Source organism: Bubalus bubalis, chromosome 7 (assembly GCF_019923935.1).
Source record: "Bubalus bubalis isolate 160015118507 breed Murrah chromosome 7, NDDB_SH_1, whole genome shotgun sequence".
In the NCBI taxonomy this organism is placed as follows: domain Eukaryota; kingdom Metazoa; phylum Chordata; class Mammalia; order Artiodactyla; family Bovidae; genus Bubalus; species Bubalus bubalis.
This window is the reverse complement of record NC_059163.1, coordinates 102,670,707-102,692,309: the sequence shown is the minus strand read 5'-3', so window position 1 is coordinate 102,692,309 and position 21,603 is coordinate 102,670,707. Positions and strand designations below refer to the sequence as shown.

The following is a 21,603-nucleotide window of genomic DNA, read 5'->3' as shown; positions in this document are numbered from 1 at the left end:
CAAGGCATAGGCTTTTTCTTTAAAAAGGTCTCTGTTAAAACATTGTATCAGAGTTTACGCTTGTTACAGATTTCATCAAAGCTCTCTAACAATTTTTCTCAACTTTGTTCTCTTTCTCCGATTCCCTCTGTGTAAGTTTAGAATGCTTAACTGATAGGTAAGACTTTAAACCTATCCAAGTATAATACAAAAAGAGTACCATTTAATTTACATGGCCTCTAAAAAGGTAAGGACTATAAATTGCCTCTCTAGAGATTCTAATATATGAATAAGACTTATGCTCGGTGATTAAAAAAATTTATATTAATGTGCAATCTTTAATAATAATGAAAACTCATTAAAATTATATATAATCCCATAATTCTAATACATCTACTTCATTTTAATTTTTATCTTGCATGGTTTCTTTCAATTCCTACTAATATCCATGGTTTACACAAATATATAACAAATGAAACTTTGCATTTTCTTCCTTTTAGTTTAATATTTCTACATCAGATTGCTTTACATCCATGGCATAAAACTTCCTAAAAGGAGATTTTTAATTTCTACAAAATATTCTATAGAGATGATGTAACTCAATGAATTAACTCACCTCCATTCATTTTGAAACATTTAGATTATTTCCAGTTTTTGTTTATTTATGTCAATATAGTTATACATCATTTGTTTATTTTTCTAAATATAATTTTCCTATGTCTAGGTGCTGAGACTAAATTTATAAACTCTACCTTTTTTTTTTTTTTGAAAAGTGCTGTCAAATTGCTTTCTAAATGGAGAATAACAAGTTATTTTGCCACCAGAAAATATGCCTGTGTTCATGTGATAATACTCTTACAACCCTGGATATTTTCAGAATATTTATTATTTTGATATAATATAAATAATCCAGTGTCTATTATTGGCTTGCTTCTGTTTTATTGATTTAATTATAGTAAAAATGCAGATATCCACTGACTCATATGTGGACAGCATATGATTATTTCTTACCATTTATTTAGGGGAATAACTTTCTAAAATAATTTATACTTAGAAGAAACATTTTTAGGTACATTACTGCTTACAAGTTTCTCTACAGAAAAGGCACTGATTTGATTTTATAACTACGTTTGTCTAAAAACTGACTTTATTTCCTGTTTTCTTAATATATATATTCCCTATTTTCTTAATATAAATAAAAGTGAAAAAAAAAACTATGCATATGATATGAGGCAATTCATCAAGTCTCAATACAGAGGTATATCAGGAGAAAGAAAACATAGATTTCTGGCCAAACACTGGAGGCTCTATCTAAGGATTTTAATCACCAGAAAGGACCCATGAAAATAATTATATCCCCAGATTCACAAACACTGTAATTATGATCATAATTCAGTGTCTCTATTTTAACTCACCATATTTGGTAAGTATCTTATTGAATTATATGCAGAGGCCTCCTTGAAAGAGAAAATGCAGGCATGGGCATTTCAGGCTAATGGGGAAAGGAGTCCAGAAGAGGCAGTAGAGCTAGGAGGTAATGAAAAGAGGGTTCTTAACAAAATGCTGCTCTCAAATCACTGTGCATATATTTCATGAACCATCAAATAGCAATAATAATAGCACATATCTCATAATGTTATGATGATAATGAAATGGAAGAACTAGAGATCAAATTGCCAACATTCACTGGATCATAAAGCAAGGGAATTCCAGAAAAACATTTACTTCTGTTTCATTGACTACACTAAAGCCTTTGACTGTGTGGATCACAGTTAACTGTGGAAAATTCTTAAAGAATGGGAATGCCAAATCATCTTACCTGTCTCCTGAGAAACCTGCATGCAAATCAAGAAGCAACAGTTAGAACTGGACATGGAACAGTTAACTGGTTCAAAATTGGGAAAGAAGTATGTCAAGACTGTATATTGTCACCCTGTTTATTTAATGTTGATCTACATCATGTGAAATGCCAGGTTGGATGAATCACAAGCTGGAATCAAAATTGCCAGGAGAAATATCAACAACCTCAGATGTGCAGATGATACCACTCTAATGACAGAAAGTGAAGAGAAACTAAAGAGCCTCTGGATTATGGAGAAAGGGAAGTGAAAAAGCTGTTTGTTAGTTAGTGTTAGTTACTCAGTCTCCTCTGACTCTTTGTGATCCCATGGATTGTAGCCCGCCAGACTCCTCTGTCCATGGGATTCCTCAGGCGAGAATACTGGAGTGGATTGCCATAGCTGACTGGCTTAAAACATGACATTCAAAACGCTAAGATCATGGCATCTGTTCCCATCGCTTCATGGCAAATAGAAGGGGGAAAAATTGGAAGCAGTAACAGATTTCACTTTTGGGGGCTTCAAAATCACTGCAAATGGTAACTGCAGCCATTTAATTAAAAGACACTTGCTTCTTGGAAAGAAAGCTATGACAAACCTAGAGAGTATACTAAAAAGCAGAGACATCACTTTGCTGACAAAGATCTGTATAGTCAAAGCTATGGTTTTTCCAGGAATCATGTATGGATGTGAGAGTTGGACTATAAAGAAGGCTGAGCACCAAAGAATTGATGCTTTTAATTGTGGATCTGGAGAAGACTCTTGAGAGTCCCTTGGACAGCAAGGAGATAATACTAATCAATCCTAAAGAAATTCAACTGTAAGTATTCATTGGAAGGACTGATCCAATGCTTTAGCCACCTGATGGGAAGAGAAAATTCTTTGGAAATTTTCAAAATTTTGAAAATTCTTTGAAAACCCTGGTGCTTGGAAAGCTTGAAGGCAAAAGGAGAAGGGGGTGGCAGAGGATGAAATGGTTAGATAGTATAACTGACTCAATGAATATGAATTTAAGCAAACTCTGGGAGATAGTAGAGGATGCAGTCCATGGGGTCGCAAACAGTCAGACATAACTTAGCAACTGAACAACAACAACAATGATGAAATGTTACTATGGAGAATATTCTCTAAACAGTTACTGCTGCTCAATGCCTGTGAGTTAGCTACCTAATTTTCAAATTTCTAGATCATAGGAATTATGGCATTTTCTTGTACCCCAACACATTTCTAATCTCCCTCACCTACAGTGGCTATTTGTCCTGTTTATGTGGGACAGTTCTGGTTTATGACTATTTACTCATGTTATTATAAATACCCATCTTTCCTTTTATGTACAAAAATCTTTCATTTTGCACAATCATTTGTATGATCACCTCAGCCTGTTTATTTCCTCAGCCTGTGTTAGATACTTAACACAATCTAATACACTGTGTATGTATTCACATATATCTATGGTCTGTCTGTACTAGATATAAACTCCAAAGTCAAGAGATTTTCTTTTTAATAATTGTTTAGTGTTCAGAAAAATGTCCGATAAATAACCAAGGCTTCAAAAATATTAGTGGAATGCATAAACTAATAATCTTAGTTATAGTGGAACTATATCAGAGTTTGATGTTTATGAAATACCCTTGCTGCAGCAAGGCTGGTGTGAGCTTTTTCGAAGTCATTCAGGGTGCCAAAGTGGGAAAAGTGATGGAAGGAATCTGGTTAACTGGAACCCAAGAGAGAATTGCTACGATCTCTAAAGCAATGAGAAGATGACTTCTGGAAATAGCTTTGACATTATGTCTTTTTAAACTATTGTTGTTACTGATATTTGCCTTCTATTCATTGTTAAAGTTGCCTTGATCATTTTTCTTCCAACATAACTGAGGATTATAGCAATATGTTAAGGTAGAATCAACAGTGTGGTTTGAACTAAGCAGCATTTATTTCCCCCTCTAATTATCTCAAATACAGACTATATATTAGTCATAAAGATTATACTATAAGCAGTGTATAACATGACAACTTGATGGGCCTTGAAACTAATAGCAAAGCAACTAAAAAGCTATAGTTTGTGTTGTTATCATAGCTGTAAAACATTTATTGGGATGCTGTTGATAAATTGTGTTGATGAATTCCAGAAAGAGTTTGAGAAATAACTGCTGCTGCTGCTGATGCTGCTAAGTCACTTCAGTTGTGTCCGACTCTGTGCGACCACAGAGACTGCAGCCCACCAGGCTCCCCCATCCCTGGGATTCTCCAGGCAAGAACACTGGAGTGGGTTGCCATTTCCTTCTCCTGAGAAATAACTATTAATAATTAAAATGCTTGGAAGTATTTAGATTAAAAAATAGTGTACATAAAAGAATATAACAAACATAATATAACTCAACCTTTACTGAATGCATACTGTGTTCCAGATACTAAGATAGACACTAGGAAGATACACTGCCATCAAAGGGTGACCAGTCCAGCAGGTGAGAGACAGGTGTAGCTTTTTTCCAGTGTGACTGGTGCTGTGATAGGATTATGCAAAGAGTTATTGAAGGAGCAAATTTAAATACACACTATACGGTAGTTGATCATTGTTTGGAGTTTCCACTAAGGAAGGTTTAAGTCAGGGTACTAATTGGAAGGATTTAGTGTTAGGGTTGATCTCCCAGGCTTCCTTATGATAAATTGTTTTAATATAGTATCACAGGTATTAGAGAATCATATTCTCTAGGAATTTGTATAGAAAAAATAAACCCATAATCTATTTGCACCGGGAGATAGAAATTAAAATTAAATAGCATTTCAAAATATCTTTCAATCATTTAGTCCTGTGAAATACATGAGTTGTCTCTTAGAGTACACAGTTGTGAACTTATTTACCTAATGTTCAGGGCTAAGGGAGAAGTGTTTGCATATTTCTGCATGGAAGGTTTTAACCGTTTTATAGACTTTCCATTGCCTCAAAAGTGATGGCCTTTCCAGGAGAACCTAGAAATAATCTTACTAATTTAGATATCTTCTTAAACAGAATTACCTTTGCATTGTATCAATACTCATATGTAGGCAGTGAAATGACCTTTGCATTTTCTTGGTACGTCAGGGGCAAGTTTAAGCCTTACACTCTATGCAGTCTCTTTAAAAGAAAACACAGGGTTTCAATTTATATTTCTGAACACCAAAATAAACTCATCTTACATAAATGAACAGTGTCATTGGCTGTAATTTGCATCTCAATGTAAATGTCATTTCCCTGCTCACTGTTGAAGCTTTAAGTTTAGGCTCTGAAACAAGTGCTGTCTGTTCCTGTTCCTGCAAGCTGCGTTCCTGACAGCTCTAGCATTAATGGCACCAGATTGCTTGCACCAGATTCGCTTGCTTGGGAACTGAAATTTTGTCATCTTCCACCCTTTATTTTCCTGTTCTCAAACAAAATCCATTCTAATGGGATTTTAAAAAGTTATGTTTCCAAACTGAGGAGAGAACTTCCTTTTCGAATTAGATGACAAGGTACTCCAGAATTTATTTAGGAAGTGAAGCCTGCACACCTGTAGATTCTATGGAGGCAGGAAGATGGATAGAAAATTACTCTTTTCAAGACATTACATGTACGTTTAAAATATTGAAAAGTACAGATAAGCTGTCTGAACTAAGACAAAGGGACAGTTGATTATGTATTTCCTCTGGATTATGGAAAAACAAACTTAAATTATATTTTTAAACTTCAGAAGTACATAGCATAATATATTGTTATTGGTTTTAATGTAATCGATTTATTACAAGCAGGGTGTTTATGTCATTTAGTGACTTTTGCTGTACCATACTTCTTGAAATAGATAATGGGCAAAAACAGAGCATGCAGAAAGCTGAAAGCTCATTCTGTGGAAGGATGTTACTATAATGATGATAGCACAGATTTGAAGACTATTGTAAAGGCAGAAGATGATATTAACAACATATAAGAGAAAGAAAATAGACAAAAGCAAAACCTATGCCATTTTTTGTTATTGGAAATGAATTAGTTTAGAAATAACAATAACAGGAATGTTGTAGGAGTGTTTCAAGAGAAAAAATGGTGACCATTAAACTGGTACCCCCATATCTTTAGGATAAAGATATATTATCTTGATAATATTCTTGAAAATTCTTTCCATTATAAGTAGGAAAGTAAGTAGATGGAACCAGATTACTATACTACACTCACTACTTCTATTTGGACAAACAGTTACATTTTTCTCTAAACTTTACATTGTTTTAACATATGAAAGTAGATGATGGTTGAGAATCCTGGTATTTTTCTTTTCCTTTATTAAATATGGCTCAAAAATCTCTCTCTTATTGAAGAAGCTTCAGATGTCTTGGGCAGAACCACAGGGTACAAAAGGCTTCTACCATGACTTTTCCAGAAGCTTGAGTTGAAAACATATTATAGGGGGGAAAAAGGAGAAAATCAGGTTATTCAATGTTTAAATGAATATAAATGAGTAAACACCAAGCTTAAGATATCACTAGATTATCAGGTTATTGATCAACCTTGATCAGAACTAGAAGACATATATTAAAAATTGGAAGACTATTTTACTCTTTATAGATTATTTTCACACTGGTAAAAGTAACACAAATCTCTTATTAGCAATTTGTATTTTGTTTCTTCATAATTCAGTACCAGCACTTTTAGTTAGTCTGGTCTATTCATTTGTTATTTGCCAATTCACCACCTATTTGAGGGTGACCCTGACAATTATCACACAAGAAAACATTAGAGAAAAAAATAAGGCAGTTGGAACAAAGGGGAAAAGCTTATTTTCCCCTTTATTTTGTTAAAAAATATAAGAATTATGAATCAGAATGTGTCATGAGGCTTCTAAAATGAAAATGTTACCACAAATGCAATTTTAACTCAGTAATCATGAAAGATTCTGATGAGTAAGAGAATGGTTAGTTTCCCAGAAAGAACCATCCAACTGCATGCACAAGCAGATCTCAGGTAAATTTGGATTTGAAAAATCAAAAAAACGGCAAAGCTTGTTGCTGTCAGTCAGTGATTAAGAATAAAGATCTTTGATATTTTGCATCTGTTTTTGGTCAATAAAAATAATCTTAAAAGAGGATATATAAAACCGAAAGAGGACAAATACTCAAATGGAATGGAAAAAAAAGAAGAGAATATTTACATGCTGTCTATATGAATTTAGCCTTGGGTTGCTCAACCTAGTTGAATTATATTCCAGGTCAGGAAATAATTTATTTCCTTTATAATTTCTACCTTTTCATACTGTTCATGGGGTTCCTGAGGCAAGAATACTGGAGTGGTTTGCCATTCCCTTATCTAGGACAGCAAGGAGATCGAACCAGTCTTAATCCTAAAGGAAATCAACCCTGACTATTCATTGGAAGGACTGATGCTGAAGCTGAAACTCCAATACTTGGCCATCTGATGTGAAGAGACAACTTTTTGGAAAAGACCTTGATGTTGGACAAGATTGAGGGTAGGAGGAGACAGAGGCAACAGAAAATGAAATGGTTGGATAGAATCACTGACTCAATGGACTTGAGTTTGAGTAAACTCAGGGAGACAGTGAAAGACAGGGAAGCCTGGTGTACTGCAGTCCATGCGATTGCAAATCATTTAGCAACTGAACAAGAACAGTAATAATTTTTCCATTGTGAAAATTTAAAACATTATAATGGGCTATCCAAGAGATAATGCATTTTTACCCAAAGAAAATTTTAAGCAAAAACTGGATACTGATCTGAATGAGATAGAGTAGAGGAAATTCAGCATCAAATGGCAGTTGGACTATATTATATTAAGATTTCTCTCTTAAGTCCTAAAATTCTAAACAAAGAAGAATCTCTTGAAATCATCTCTTGTCTAAAGAGTTTTGGCCAATTCTTATAGGTCTTCTAATACTATTTTCTCCTACTCTTATTCCCTTTAAGATGTAAAATCTTTTTGGTAGACTATAAATTATAAATTAATGTTGTTGCTTTTTTAGGAGTTGTGCCCTAATAAGATTAATATGAATTTTGAGTTACATCTGATTTAAAATACTAATATCTAGGTCCATAATTTGTTTTATATATTGTTTGATTTTATCTTGGTTCTCTAATTGTGTAGTTGTGAGTAAGCGACATAAACTTCTAAATTTCCGATTACTCTTCTATTAAATAAGGATGAAGCACAGTGTGCTGCAGTCCATGGGGTCACAAAGAGTCAGACACAACCAAGTGAACAGCAACACTTTCCTCAGGAGGTTGTTGTGAGGATTATATGAAATAATGCATGAAGCCGTGACCAGTACAAATAATTGTGTCAATAAATGTTGAGGTCTAATTGCTAATTGGGCTTCCCAGGTGGTTCAGTGGTAAAGAATCCACCTGTTAATGCAGGAGATGTGGGTTCCATCCCTGGGTCGGGAAGGTCCCCCGGAGAGGAAATGGCAACCCACTCCAGTATCCTTGCCTGGGAAATCCCATGGACAAAGCAGCCTGGCAGGTTACAGTCACTGGAGTTACAAAGGAGGTAGACACGACTTAGTGACTAAACAACAACAACAAATTGAAAAACATTTAGTTCTTCTGACTCTCAAATGTTTCGATTGTGAAATAGAGTAAAGGAGAATCATCTCACAGAGATGTAGCTAAGATATAATGAGATACAAAAGGCATGTGACGCAGAGCCTGCCTCATAGTAGTTCAACCAGTGCTAGTGTTTTCTGCCCACTTGAGGAGTTTCAGGACTGCTGGTAATGTTTGCCACATTCTTCCATATCTTATCTTAGCTTGCAGAATTTGTATTTCCCATTATCCTGGTCCTGGCTTATGACAGTGATTCTTACTCTTTTAGGGCGCTTTAAGCCCTTTTGAGAAGTTCCTGAAAGCAATATCTCCTCTTTCCAGAAAAAATGCACATATGTATATATACATATATATGTATAATTCTACCTATTATCAACTAGTTTATGGATCCCTGAAATCAGTTCATGGGCCTATAAAATTCAAGATAAATACCATGGTCTACAGTATATCCTGGTTTTGCATGAAAATACACAAGTAATCAAAGTGGGATCATCTGTTGCACATTGCTATCTGATTGAAAGCACATCAGCCCTGTATTCATTTGAGTTAGTTATCTAGTTTAATTTCAGGGATTCCAGAGGGCTCATACAGAGTGTTTACTTTGGAGCATGACTAATAAATGGGTTTGCAAATAGGTACTCTTCTTAAATACTAAATGATATTAAAATGAGATGAGGAAAAGCTTATAATGTGAGAAATGCCATCAAGAGATTAAAGAAATATCAACTCGATTAAATAAGGGGCTATAGAAAGGGTAAAAGAGAAGTGAAGAACTCCAAATTAATAAACATAGAAAACAAACATGTGCATACATATTCATGTAATAACCTACCTAACTCAAAGCTACAAAATGCAATTTTCCACTTTCCTGGTTTAGTGGTTTGATTGAACCACTCTTTGAACTTCTGTCTTCCTCAGCCGTCACTGATTTAATTGCACAAGTTAAGCTCTCAGAAACTTAAAATATTTTAAATTTTGGAGAAAAATGTAGCTGTGTTAGATGATTTTCTAACACTTTAGTATTTTACTAACAAATAGTAGAAATTTTGGACACTCAGTACCCCTCTCCTTGAAGTACTAATTTTAAAGGTACTATGAAAAAAACTATCTCTAATAAATAGATATAATATATAAATGTCTATTTCCCAGACCAGGAAAATGTAACAAGTGTATTTGAAACTATTCAAAATGGTAGAGTTCTTCTAGAATAACTTCATAAGTGACCTGAATGATGAATACAGATCCTCACTTTTCTCATAATATGATTATGCTGTATCTTGCATTAGGTAAACATCAAGTCAAATTTCTGAGACTGAATATTATCTGAATCAGACATTATGGAATTCTGCTTTATTGTAGAACATACCTAAAAAAATATATTCAGTTCAACATATTTTTAGTACCTTGGGTGCTATGCTATGCTAAGTCGCTTCAGTTGTGTCCAGCTCTTTACAAACCCATGGACTGTAGCCTGCCAGGCTCCTCTGTCCATGGGATTTCCCAGGCAAGAATACTGGAGTGGGCTGCCATGCTCTCCTCCAGGGGATCTTCCTGACCCAGGGATTGAACTGGCATCTCTTCTATCTTCTGCATTAGCAAGTAGGATCTCTATCACTAGTTCCACCTGGGAAGCCCATACCTTGTATATAGTGGTGTATGCTATCAATTGCCTTTAACACAAGTTCAAGAAAAATAATTATTTTCAATATATTAACTTCTTCCATTTGTAATGTCTTTACAACTTAGAGCTTTAGAGTTTACAGCAAAGGAAATATGCATTATATTGTATATGGCCAGGTTCTAGAGTCAAAATGGATTAAAATTCTGGGCCCATCATTACCGTTTCTGGGGCTTTACAAACCTGTGTTTATGACTCTGATCCTTAGACCCTGGCTAGGGTCAGAGTGGAAGAACTGGCTTCACTGAAGAAACAAATTGGATCACTTAGGGCATAAAGGGAATCTGTTCAGTTTAATATAACACTAAATTAGAACCTAAAGTATGTGTGTAAACTGAGCAATACCAGTTTGCTTTTGAGTAATTATTTAGGTAGCTAGAATTTAATTGAAATGAGGAATTTTTATGTTTTGTTTATAATTTAAAAATCACTGCTCATATTCATTACCTTTATATTTCTACATGACTTCAGAATTTCACACCTCTGTAATAAGTCTACATGAGACTCATCTGGATATTTTTTTCAATTGTCCTTTTAAAACTTTGCTACTCAGAATATAGTCTGGAGACCAGCAGCATCTCCTCACACAGGAGCCTTCAGAAATGCAGAATATTAGGCACTTCTCAAGACAACTGGATTTGAATCTATATCATAACAAAATTACTAGGAGATTTGTATAGACATAAAAATTTGAGACACTGTCTTCATTGATAAACATCTTCCTTGTATACATTACTAGACATTAGTGTCCTATACATTACTATTAATTTTATTATTTTTATTTTTAATATTTTTTTCTTTTAAAAGAGTTTCACCTCTATTAAAACAGAATGCCAAGTTCACACAACTTAAAAAAATGAAACAGAAAACTTCAAAGAAATTTCATACTTTATCAGCCTAGAGCATCCAAAGAAAAATTCCACATTTTTCTACTTTTAGGAGTACATAGTAAGAAAAGATTTAGAAGAATTACAAAGCAAAGTTTAAATCCGAAACACCATCCAATCGCAGGTGTCTACTGAAAACTCAAATAAATTCTGACTTATCAGCAGAATTTCTCTTTTCTATTGTAAAATAAGAGAAAAGTTGTTTTAGTCATATCTGATAACTAGTCACATATTGATTCCCACTAGTGAATTTCAGTGACTAAGTTTTTTTTTTTTTTTAAATCAGACCAATATATGGTGCCAGAGTTTGTGGAAAAATTAAGTTTTAGGTAATTATATAATGTACATTATAGTCATTTTAAAAATATCCATCCTAAGGGAAGAATATGTCCAATTACTTTCACAAATCTCTACTTGGTTTGGTAAAATCCTACCTGATTACTGAAAAGTTCTTCTGCCTAGTGTGGGAAATACCACATAAGTGATTCTCCTTGGACAACGTGTTACCCTGAAACATTTCCACCCAGTATCATAACCACTAAATAGCAGGAAAAATGATATTTTATCAACAAAATAAAGAGCAAAACCACAGGTACATGTATCAGTCAGAAAAGAGGCTGCCAAGGAAAAAGGATGGCTGAGTCTGAGGCGTTTAATTAATATGTGTTTGATACTAAAAATTCATTTTGTCACTTTGAGGTTCCCTAGCAGATAAAGAATAGGCAGGTAGGAAAGACAAGGAAAAAAATAAGCAAAAGAAAGTCTCAATCTTGAGAAAATGCTATCATTGTTTTCCTCTTGTGAATTAGAAAATGCATATTTTCTAATTTGATTTTTGCACGTAGAAGAACTTGCTCCAGATTATAGTTTGTTCTTTAAGAAAGGAGCTACTTTAAATATTTCTTGTTTGGTACATTGTATCTTCAAACACATATAGAAACCATTGCCATTTGGGATTATAGTTTTGAAACCCTCTATTGGGTGGGGTTAGAATGGACTGCAGAGAAGGCAATGGCACCCCACTCCAGTACTCTTGCCTGGAAAATCCCATGGACGGAGGAGCCTGGAAGGCTGCAGTCCATGGGGTCGCTGAAGGTCGGACACGACTGAGCAACTTCACTTTAACTTTTCACTTTCATGCATTGGAGAAGGAAATGGCAACCCACTCCAGTGTTCTTGCCTGGAGAATCCCAGGGACGGGGGAGCCTGGTGGGCTGCCGTCTATGGGGTCGCACAGAGTCAAACATGACTGAAGCGATTTAGCAGCAGCAGCAGCAGAATGGACTGAGGGAAATGTTATGAAAGAAAAGGCAAGATATAATAAATATTCATTTTTTTCTGTGTTTAGATAACAAGAGGTTTGTATTTTCATTACGGTTTTATACCTTTTATATTATTCTACTTGACCATAATAGTAGGTCATTAGTCAAATCTTGTTAGCATGTTTTACAGATAAGTGAATTAAAGCTCAGTGACTTCATATGACTCAACCAAGGTCACAACAAAGATTAGAATTTGAAATTCAGGTCTTCTCATAGCCAGTTTTGCTATTTAGGCCTACTATAGTGATTCTGAAAAAAAATAAAACAGAAGTGACAAAATATTTAATACTAATAATCACTAATTCTGTGTTTTCTATATGCCAGGCACTGACCTGAAAGCTCTATTAGTTAATCCTTTTAACAGCTCTATATGGGATCCATATTACAATTGTGCAAACTGAGACACAGAAAGGTTACATAATTTCCCCTTATTCACTTAGCTAGAAATTAGCTGAGCTGAAATTTGAACTCCGGATATCTACTCCAAAGTTTCTACTTTTATTCCTTACCAACACAGTGTTGTGTGTGATATGTTTAGCCCAGTGCCTGTCACACAGATTCCTAAGTAACTGCTAACAGATATTTCTATTAGAATCTAAAATACACTCCAATTTGTATAACAGAATATTTTTGAAATAATAGCAATTACATTGTGGGAAAGAAAACACACTGGGACATTGAAAGTTACATATATAAATCATTGATGTTTATTTCTTAGCATATAATTTATACATATATATGAAATTAGCTCTTTCTAAAACTGAAGTCAAGAGAATAATAAATCTCTCTTGAATACTATCAAAACCCACACAATGAATACTTCTTGTATGTCAAAATAACATACAACATCAGACAATGCAGAGTAGAATCTCTTTTTCTGTTTGAAAAATAGCTGTGTTCCTTGAGAGCACAAAATCTAAAAATTACTCTTTGTTAATAAATTGGAGTCAGTTTTAGATGTTCCTTATCTAAAACGTAAGTGCTTTTTAACACCATACATTTATGTATCAAGAACCTGACAATAAGAAAATTAAATAACTTGCACATTCTAACAGTAAATGACAGAACTCAGAATCTAGTCAATCTGGCTTTAAAGTCTGAGTGGAAAGCTCTGTAAAAACTGGGGATTAAAACCTGGTTCAGATTTTCTTTTCTTAAGAGGTAAAAGCAGAAGTTCATCATGAGACATCCTGTGAGCTGTGAGGGACTATGGCTTGGCCCAGAGCTATTTATTCAAGTTTATGTCTACAAAATAAGTCCCTATTTCTTACCCTTGCTGTGTAAAGAAATGCAATGACACATACATATTTGCTTAGTTTTCTTCATTAGTTTTCTGGTATTCCCATGTATTTGGGAAGTGATAAGTCATGTATGGATGTGAGAGTTGGACTGTGAAGAAAGCTGAACGCTGAAGAATTGATGCTTTTGAACTGTGGTGTTGGAAAAGACTCTTGAGAGTCCTGTGGACTGCAAGGAGATCCAACCAGTCCATTCTAAAGGAGATCAGTCCTGGGTGTTCACTGGAAGGACTGATGCTAAAGCTGAAACTCCAGTACTTTGGGCACCTCATGTGAAGAGTTGACTCATTGGGAAAGACCCTGATGCTGGGAGGGATTGGGGGCAGGAGGAGAAGGGGACAGCAGAGGATGAGATGGCTGGATGGCATCACCGACTCGATGGACGTGAGTCTGAGTGAACTCCGGGAGTTGGTGATGAACAGGGAGGTCTGGCATGCTGCAATTCATAGGGTGGCAAAGAGTCGGACAGAACTAAACAACTGAACTGAACTGAACTGAACTGAACTAAAGAATTATATAGTTATTAATTTTATCTCATAGCAAATTAACTAGTTGGTGAAAAAAAACTTATTTTTTTTTCTATTCTGATATTTGACAAGGTTATTTCTGAAATATGTGTTCATACATGCAACATGCATTAAGTTCTTTATCAGTTCTGACTTGAAAGCTAAATTTTATCTATTTCATTGTACTCATTTCCTACATAGAACATTGTAAGCAAGAGGGTAAAATTCCATAGACGTGAACTCAGTCCTGCATACACTCTTTTACTCAACTATGATAGTATACTATGATAGTTTGTGAGTGCCAGGATAAAAGTTCCAGGACAAACATTTTTTCGTAAAGTAAAATAAAATACAGATATAATAATTCCTTATCTTTGTACAGCATTTTATAAAATATCATCCCTTCCACATGCATCTTCTTATATGATTCTGATAACAAATCAATAACATAGTGGAGAAATAAATTATTCAAGAGTTTCTTTTTTTCTCTTCCTCTTTAAAAATTTTCAAGAATTTTTACAAAAAGTACAATTCAGATGTTTTGGTAAATGCACAAAATTTGGCAGGCACAGTAGTCTTTTCTTTTAAAAAAATTAAGTTTTAAATCCTTAAATATTAAGAAATATTGCATAATAGTTCTATGATGTAAAATGTTTATACTTCACAATAGATGTAGTAAAATGCCACAAATTTATTCTACCTTTTAGTTTTCAAGTGAGAGTTGATGAGAAAATCAATGTAGTATTATATCTACAAATATATTTCCAAAATTCCATTACCACCTGAGTTGGAGTAGAAACAAGACACTCGGTTTTTGGCTGACAAAATTTTATTTGATGAAACTTCGATTTCCTCCTGAAAAACTGGCAGATATGATCACATCAGGCCTGCAGTCCTGCATGACAGCCAACTCAGAGCTGCTTATCACCTTCCTCCCTCCCAGGGTCAGAGGCTATCTGTTTACCATGCCTGTGGAGCTCCTCTGCACTCAAGCCAAATGTCAGTTGCTGCCATATGTAGATTGTGCAATTAATATACCTTGTGAAATTTTACTTTTTTCATATGAAAAATTGGATATATTGATATTTTATAAGGATGTCATGATGGTATAATGTATTTTGAAACGCTTAGAAAATCTGCTATGCTAAGTAAACTCAATATACTATTAAGAACTAAAACTTTTCTTAGATACTCATTTTATCATTTCTAATAGAGGATATTCAAAATCTTTCTCTGCAATCTAGGTCATCACTGTGCAGAACAATTTGTGTGAATTAGTAGATTATTTTTTTCATCTTGTTTTTATATCTGAGATTCTGAAAGAGGAATACTTTTTATCTCCATAAACACTAATATTGGTAGGTCCATCAAGCACTCTTAATGAAAGACACCCTGTCGCAGTGACCAACTGCACATTTTTCCTTTTAAGAAGCATAAACTAAATGCTGGCGGAGGGAGAAGAGGCACTCACAGAATGGCAGCAGATGGCTTGCTGCTTACTCAAGCTTGTTTTCTTTCCTCTGTTGCTGGGAATGTTGAAGAATATCATGAAGAATCGTGATTCCTGCTCTCTGCCTTCGAGGCCTGGCCCTTTACTCTGCTGTTTCTCCAGAACTCGTTAGCTGATTCATTTAGATTGCTCTGCTACAAAGTAAAGTTTGATTTTCCACATATATGTCTACTCATTTCTCTCTCTAGATTCTCCAGTTTCTCTGTAAGTTAAGCTTCAACCAAAATTTCTTTGGTGTTTGCATAGGCTTTCAGTTTTGTTTTTTTTTTTTAATTGATTTATTTATTTTAAAAATTGAACTGATAAAAAAATACAGAAAAGCTGGAAAAATAAAGTCTGAATAATTTCCTATGGTCCTCACCTCACTGACTTCCCCTAATGTGAACATCCTCGTGCAACCACAGCACAGTGGTAAGAACAGAAAATTAACATTGCTACAATAACTGTTAATGTATTGACCTGATGTGACTTTCTCCATTTTTTGCCTCTGTGGGCCCTTTTTTGCTCCAGGATTATGTTGTTGTGATTTCTCCTTAGCCTCTTCTAGTCTGTAACAGTTCCTCAGCCTGTCCTTGTTTTTTATGACCTCGACACTTTTAAAGTGCACTCACAGATCAAGTGTTTGGCTTTCTTTCAAGTGGTATTTCTATCATCCTCCCAAGGCACTGTGTGTCTTCATGCAGGTTTTTTTTAGGTCCCCTTCCTCTTAGTTTGCTGGAATAAGTGCATTTAGGAAGATGTAGCTGCTTGGGAAACTCTTTGAAAAGAAAACAAGGTAGAATGTAGTGATAGTTTAGAAAGGAAGAAAGAACCAAACTCTCTGGTGATAATGATAATTAGGTTAAAAAAAAAAAAAAGAACGTTTGAAAATATCAGGTAGTCAATGGATCAAATGAAAATATCTTGATATCACACAGAGTACTCTTTGATTAACTGTTGGAGAAGAATCTCTTCACATCTGAAGAACAGCCTTTGCTTGTGAAAAGCTGAATGTTTATTAGTGTGGGAGATATTTGGTAAAGAAATTGGAATAAACTGCCCTGAAGTCCTGTTGTTGCTCTGCCTAAAGCAATGAATCTTGTTAAAATAACACAGTGTACACTTTATTTCTGACTTTTAAAACATGTCAGATAGCTCTTATAAACTGTGAAGAGCATCATAGTTAAAATGAGAAATGTTCCTCCATCTTATAAGAACAAGTAGGAAAGAGAAAAAGTGCACTAGAAAATATGGGTACATAGAACTTGTTAGTTGAAAGGTGTATTGCACGTGCCTCTCAAGGAGGAATAGGTCTATCAATCTGCTTGTAGTGAGGAAGAGGAAGACATGGTGTCATTAATATTTGGCCATAGAAAAGGGAGGTATACCATATTATTTTCTTTTTTAATGGGCTCATTTTTAAGAGGATTTCCTGTGACTCATAATGATTAAACACTTCTGTAAGGAGTTGCTAGGACTTCTCTGGTGGCTCAGATGGTAAAGCATTTGCCTTCAATGCAGAAGACCCAGGTTCAATCCCTGGGTTGGGAAGATCCCCTATTGAAGGGAATGGCTACCCACTCCAGTAGTTTTTGACTGGAGAGCCCCATGGGCAGAGGAGACTGGTAGGCCACAGTCCATGAGGTCACAAACAGTCGGTCACAACTGAGTGACTAACACAGACACACACACACACACACACACACATACATGCATGAGGAGCTGATATCATACTTCTGAATTTATGGGAGAAAAGTGGATTTCCCCTCAAACCCATTTTATTCTGTCATTTGGAAACCCCTATATGTAGTAGGTACTTGACATCTGATAGTGATGCTGCTGCTGAAGTAACATAATACATTGGAAGGAAGAAAGAAAGGGTTCAGTGCCAACTGTATGTGAAACTAAGTGATGTTAACACAGCGCTTGGAAAGGAGACATAAGGGGAGACTGCAGAGATGAAAAGAGTGTGACTATAAAGGTGTGTGTATCAGAATGGCAATAACTTATCACTTATTTTGCTTTGGTCTTCCTTGGTGGCTCAGATGGTAAAGAACCTACCTGTAATGCAGGAGACCCAGATTCAACCCCTGGGTCAGGAAGATCCTCTGGAAAAGGGAATGGCTACCCACTCCAGTATTCTTGCCTGGAGAATTCTGTGGACTGAGGATCCTGGGGGTCTACAAGTCCATGGGATTACAAAGAGTCACACACAACTGAGCAACTAACACTTCACTTCAGCCCAAGTTATGGCCAAATCATTGCAATTCTCATTATCACTTATGGAGAGATTATGTGTGACAAAAGTGCTTTGAAATCCTACTACTACCTAAGTTTATTGAGATCAAAATGTGTTTTCTTGATTCTGTGTACTTCAGCCAGGTGAAAGAGTGCATTAGCTTTCCCTTATAGATGGAGGCACAAAGATAGTGCTGTAGAGTTCTGCCTAAGACAGAATCACCTAGCATACAAAAAGAAAGGCTATCAATTCAATTTCCTGGTGGCTTAGGTGGTGAAAAATCTGCCTGCAATGCAGGAGACCCAGGTTTGATCCCTGGGTCAGGAAGATCCCCTGGAGAAGGAAATGGCAAGCCACTCCAGTATTCTTTCTTGGAGAATTCCATGGACAGAGGAGCCTGGTGGGCTACAGTCCATGGGGTTGCAAAGAGTCAGACACGACTAAGCGACTAACACACATCATTCAATTGAGTTTTTGTGATTTGACCTTGGAGCCTCCAAGGAATATGGCTTATGATTGCAGGGTTTTCTGGCTGAGAAAACTCAAAGACTAATATTTTTGAGATAATGTAAATTTTTTCCTGTTGTTAAACAAGGCAAATGCTGCTAAAAAAAAAAAAAAGGAAAGAAAGAAAAAAAAAAGGCCTCAGTGAACCTAAACTAAGTCTGTTATTATGACAATTAGTGCTCCAAGTTCCTAGTTTACTTCCCTTGTGCCATCTTCATTTTCATGCTATGCATTCATATTCACATGTGTTCTTTCTTTATATACATAATGAAAGGCAAAGGACAATATATAACTAACATTGAAGGAAATTAGCCAATATTTCAAATACACATTGAGTTAATACCCTAACAGTGAAAATAATAAAAATTACTATAGTTGTAACTAAGTTAAAAGCAAGGCTTTTAGTAAATACTTCCTGAAACTGTCAATTAATGTAAACTTTGCATCCAGTTTCATATGCATTAGCTTGGATAATTTATTTTCATTTGATTTCTTCATGAGTTTCATAAGAAAAATGTGTAAGAACTTTCCACAACCCCAGTGAAGGGTCGAAAACCTAATTTTCTTACTTAGAACAGAATCCAAAAATTTAAGATCCCAAACCATATTTTTTTGGAAAACTAGGCAGACTCCAGTCTAACCAGATGATTTCTTATTTCATTATTTTTTCATAAACATAAAAATCCATGCTAATTATTAGCTCTTACTACTGATTAGAGCTTTGAGTTAATTATTAAGCTGTTTTTTTTAATAATGCATTTATAACTCATTTCCAAACCAAACCTAGTTCTCTCATATTGTGAAAATGTGCTTCATTATGCTCCTTAATGTGTTGTGAGTTTTTTTTTTGTTTTAAAATTTTTTGAACTTTTTCAGTAAACAAGTTATGTTTTTCTTTTTAAAGAAAATATAATAGAACATAATTATAAAATTTAAGTTTACCTCAGGGTTTTCTTATCACAGCATATAACCCTTAAGGAGGCAAATAAAACAGTATAGATCCAGATGGAAACATTGAATAAAGTTGAGCTCAAGAATTATCTTTCAAGAAGGTGACTTTTTCTAGTAACTTTAAGGCAAAATGGATAGGGTGTTGTTTAGTCACTAAGTCAATTCCGATTCTTTGCAAACCCATGGACTGTAGCCCACCTGGCTCCTCTGTCCATGGAATCCTCCAGGCAAGAATACTGGAGGAGGTTGCCATTTCCTTCTCCATTTTCTATTAACTTTAAGGCAAAATATGTAGGGTGAGTTTCTGTTATAGGATGATGACTCATATAAATATTTGACTGAAGTTATCTGTGTTTGAAACTGAGTAACTCAGAACAATGATTCAAGAGTTATTATCATATGTTCAGATAAAGCATTTGATGACATACTACAGGCACCCAATAATAAGTGTAATGACACATAATATTTATGAAGCACAAACGAAGAGGCACACACTATACTGAGCACTTTTTAAATTTGCAAAAGACCCAGAATAGTCCTTCAGGAAGGAAAACCATAGTTTTTATTATAGCTGGACATGACTAGGAACTATTCATTGGATTCTTGGCTTTCGTGTGTCTTCATTGTATTCTGTGATATCTATATGAGACCTAGTAACTATTTCACATAATAAGAAATGAAAAGTTTCTCCAAGTTTAGCTCTTCTACACATTAGAATAGACTACAAGTCAAAACTACTTGGGTTCTGTTATATTTTTTAATGATGTTGCTTCTGTTTCTACTTATAACCATTATAACTCTGATGAAATATATAATTTCAGGGAAATCTCCAGCTTCAACTCCAATCTAGATGTAATGCTATAAACTGCTGCTGCCGCCGCTATGTCACTTCAGTCGTGCCCGACTTTGTGCAACCCCAAAGACAGCAGCCCACCAGGCGCCCCCGTCCCTGGGATTCTCCAGGCAAGAACACTGGAGTGGGTTGCCATTTACTTCTCCAAGGCATGCAGGCATGCATGCTAAGTCACTTCAGTTGTGTCCGACTCTGTGCGACGCTATGGACAACAGCCCGCCAGGCTCCTCTGTCCACAGGATTCTCCAGGCAAGAATACTGGAGTGGGCTGCCATTTCCTTCGCCAGCTATAAACTGAGACTTGGGTTAAGAGGGATAACGGGTCACTCGGAGGGAAAAGAAGTATTCTAGAGGAGTTTATCAATTAAAAGAGATATTCAGAAATTAAAAGTTAAGATCTTTAATTTCAAGGAGATCCAGTGATGGGCTTAGTATGTCAAAGACTTTTTTTTCCCCTGTCTTACTGAGGTAATGACATTTAACATTGTATTAAGCCAATATGCACAACATACTTTGATACATGTATATATTGCAAAATGTTTATCACAGTAAATTCACTGGCATCAGTCACCTCACATAGTTAATTTTTCTTCTTGTATGGGAACTTTTTTTTTTTAGTATAAGTATATATTTTGAAAGATCTGTTTACAGTTAAGAACCAAGAAAATGAAAAACATAACAAGGTTAGAGTTACAGTTTTACCATACGTGTTTCTCTTGAGACCATATAGATTGTGTTTGAAAGATGCACGTGCATGCTCTACTTTCTTGTCCCATCCTAATTTTTGTTTGTTACATTAGTTGTACTTGTTTAAGTTTTATAACATTTACATTGTTATATAAATGTTAAACTAAGGCCTATAATGGTTTAAATCTAGTTGTATATTTAACTGGAGTTTAGTGCTCACCATGATTTTTTTTTTTTTTTTTACTTTCAAATATACAGTTCAGTTCAGTTCAGTCGCTCAGTCGTGTCTGACTCTTTGTGACCCCATGAACTGCAGCACACCAGGCCTCCCTGTCCAGCACCAACTCCTGGAATTCACTCAAACTCACATCCATCAAGTCGGTGATGCCATCCAGCCATCTCATCCTCTTCTGTCCCCTTCTCCTCCTGCCCCCAATCCCTCCCAGCATCAGGGTCTTTTCCAATGAGTCAACTCTTTGCATGAGGTGCCCAAAGTACTGGAGTTTCAGCTTCAGCATCATGCCTTCCAAAGAAATCCCAGGGCTGATCTCCTTTAGAATGGACTGGTTGGATCTCCTTGCAGTCCAAGGGACTCTCAAGAGTCTTCTCCGACACCACAGTTCAAAAGCATCAATTCTTCGGCGCTCAGCCTTCTTCACAGTCCAACTCTCACATCCGTACATGACCACAGGAAAAACCATAGCCTTGACTAGACGAACCTTTGCTGGCAAAGTAATGTCTCTGCTTTTCAATATGCTATCTAGGTTGGTCATAACTTTCCTTCCAAGGAGTAAGCGTCTTTTAATAG

At 35.4% G+C, this 21,603-nt stretch overlaps 1 long non-coding RNA gene across 1 annotated transcript in view; it reads left to right on the top strand.

The window, feature by feature from the left end:
- Nucleotides 1-20,220, top strand: part of LOC123334506 — a 92,944-nt gene extending 72,724 nt beyond the window's left edge. The window contains exon 3 of the long non-coding RNA XR_006552503.2: nt 20,077-20,220. This is a non-coding gene — a long non-coding RNA (uncharacterized LOC123334506). The remainder of the gene's footprint in view (nt 1-20,076) is intronic.
- Nucleotides 20,221-21,603: the final 1,383 nt, after the last annotated feature.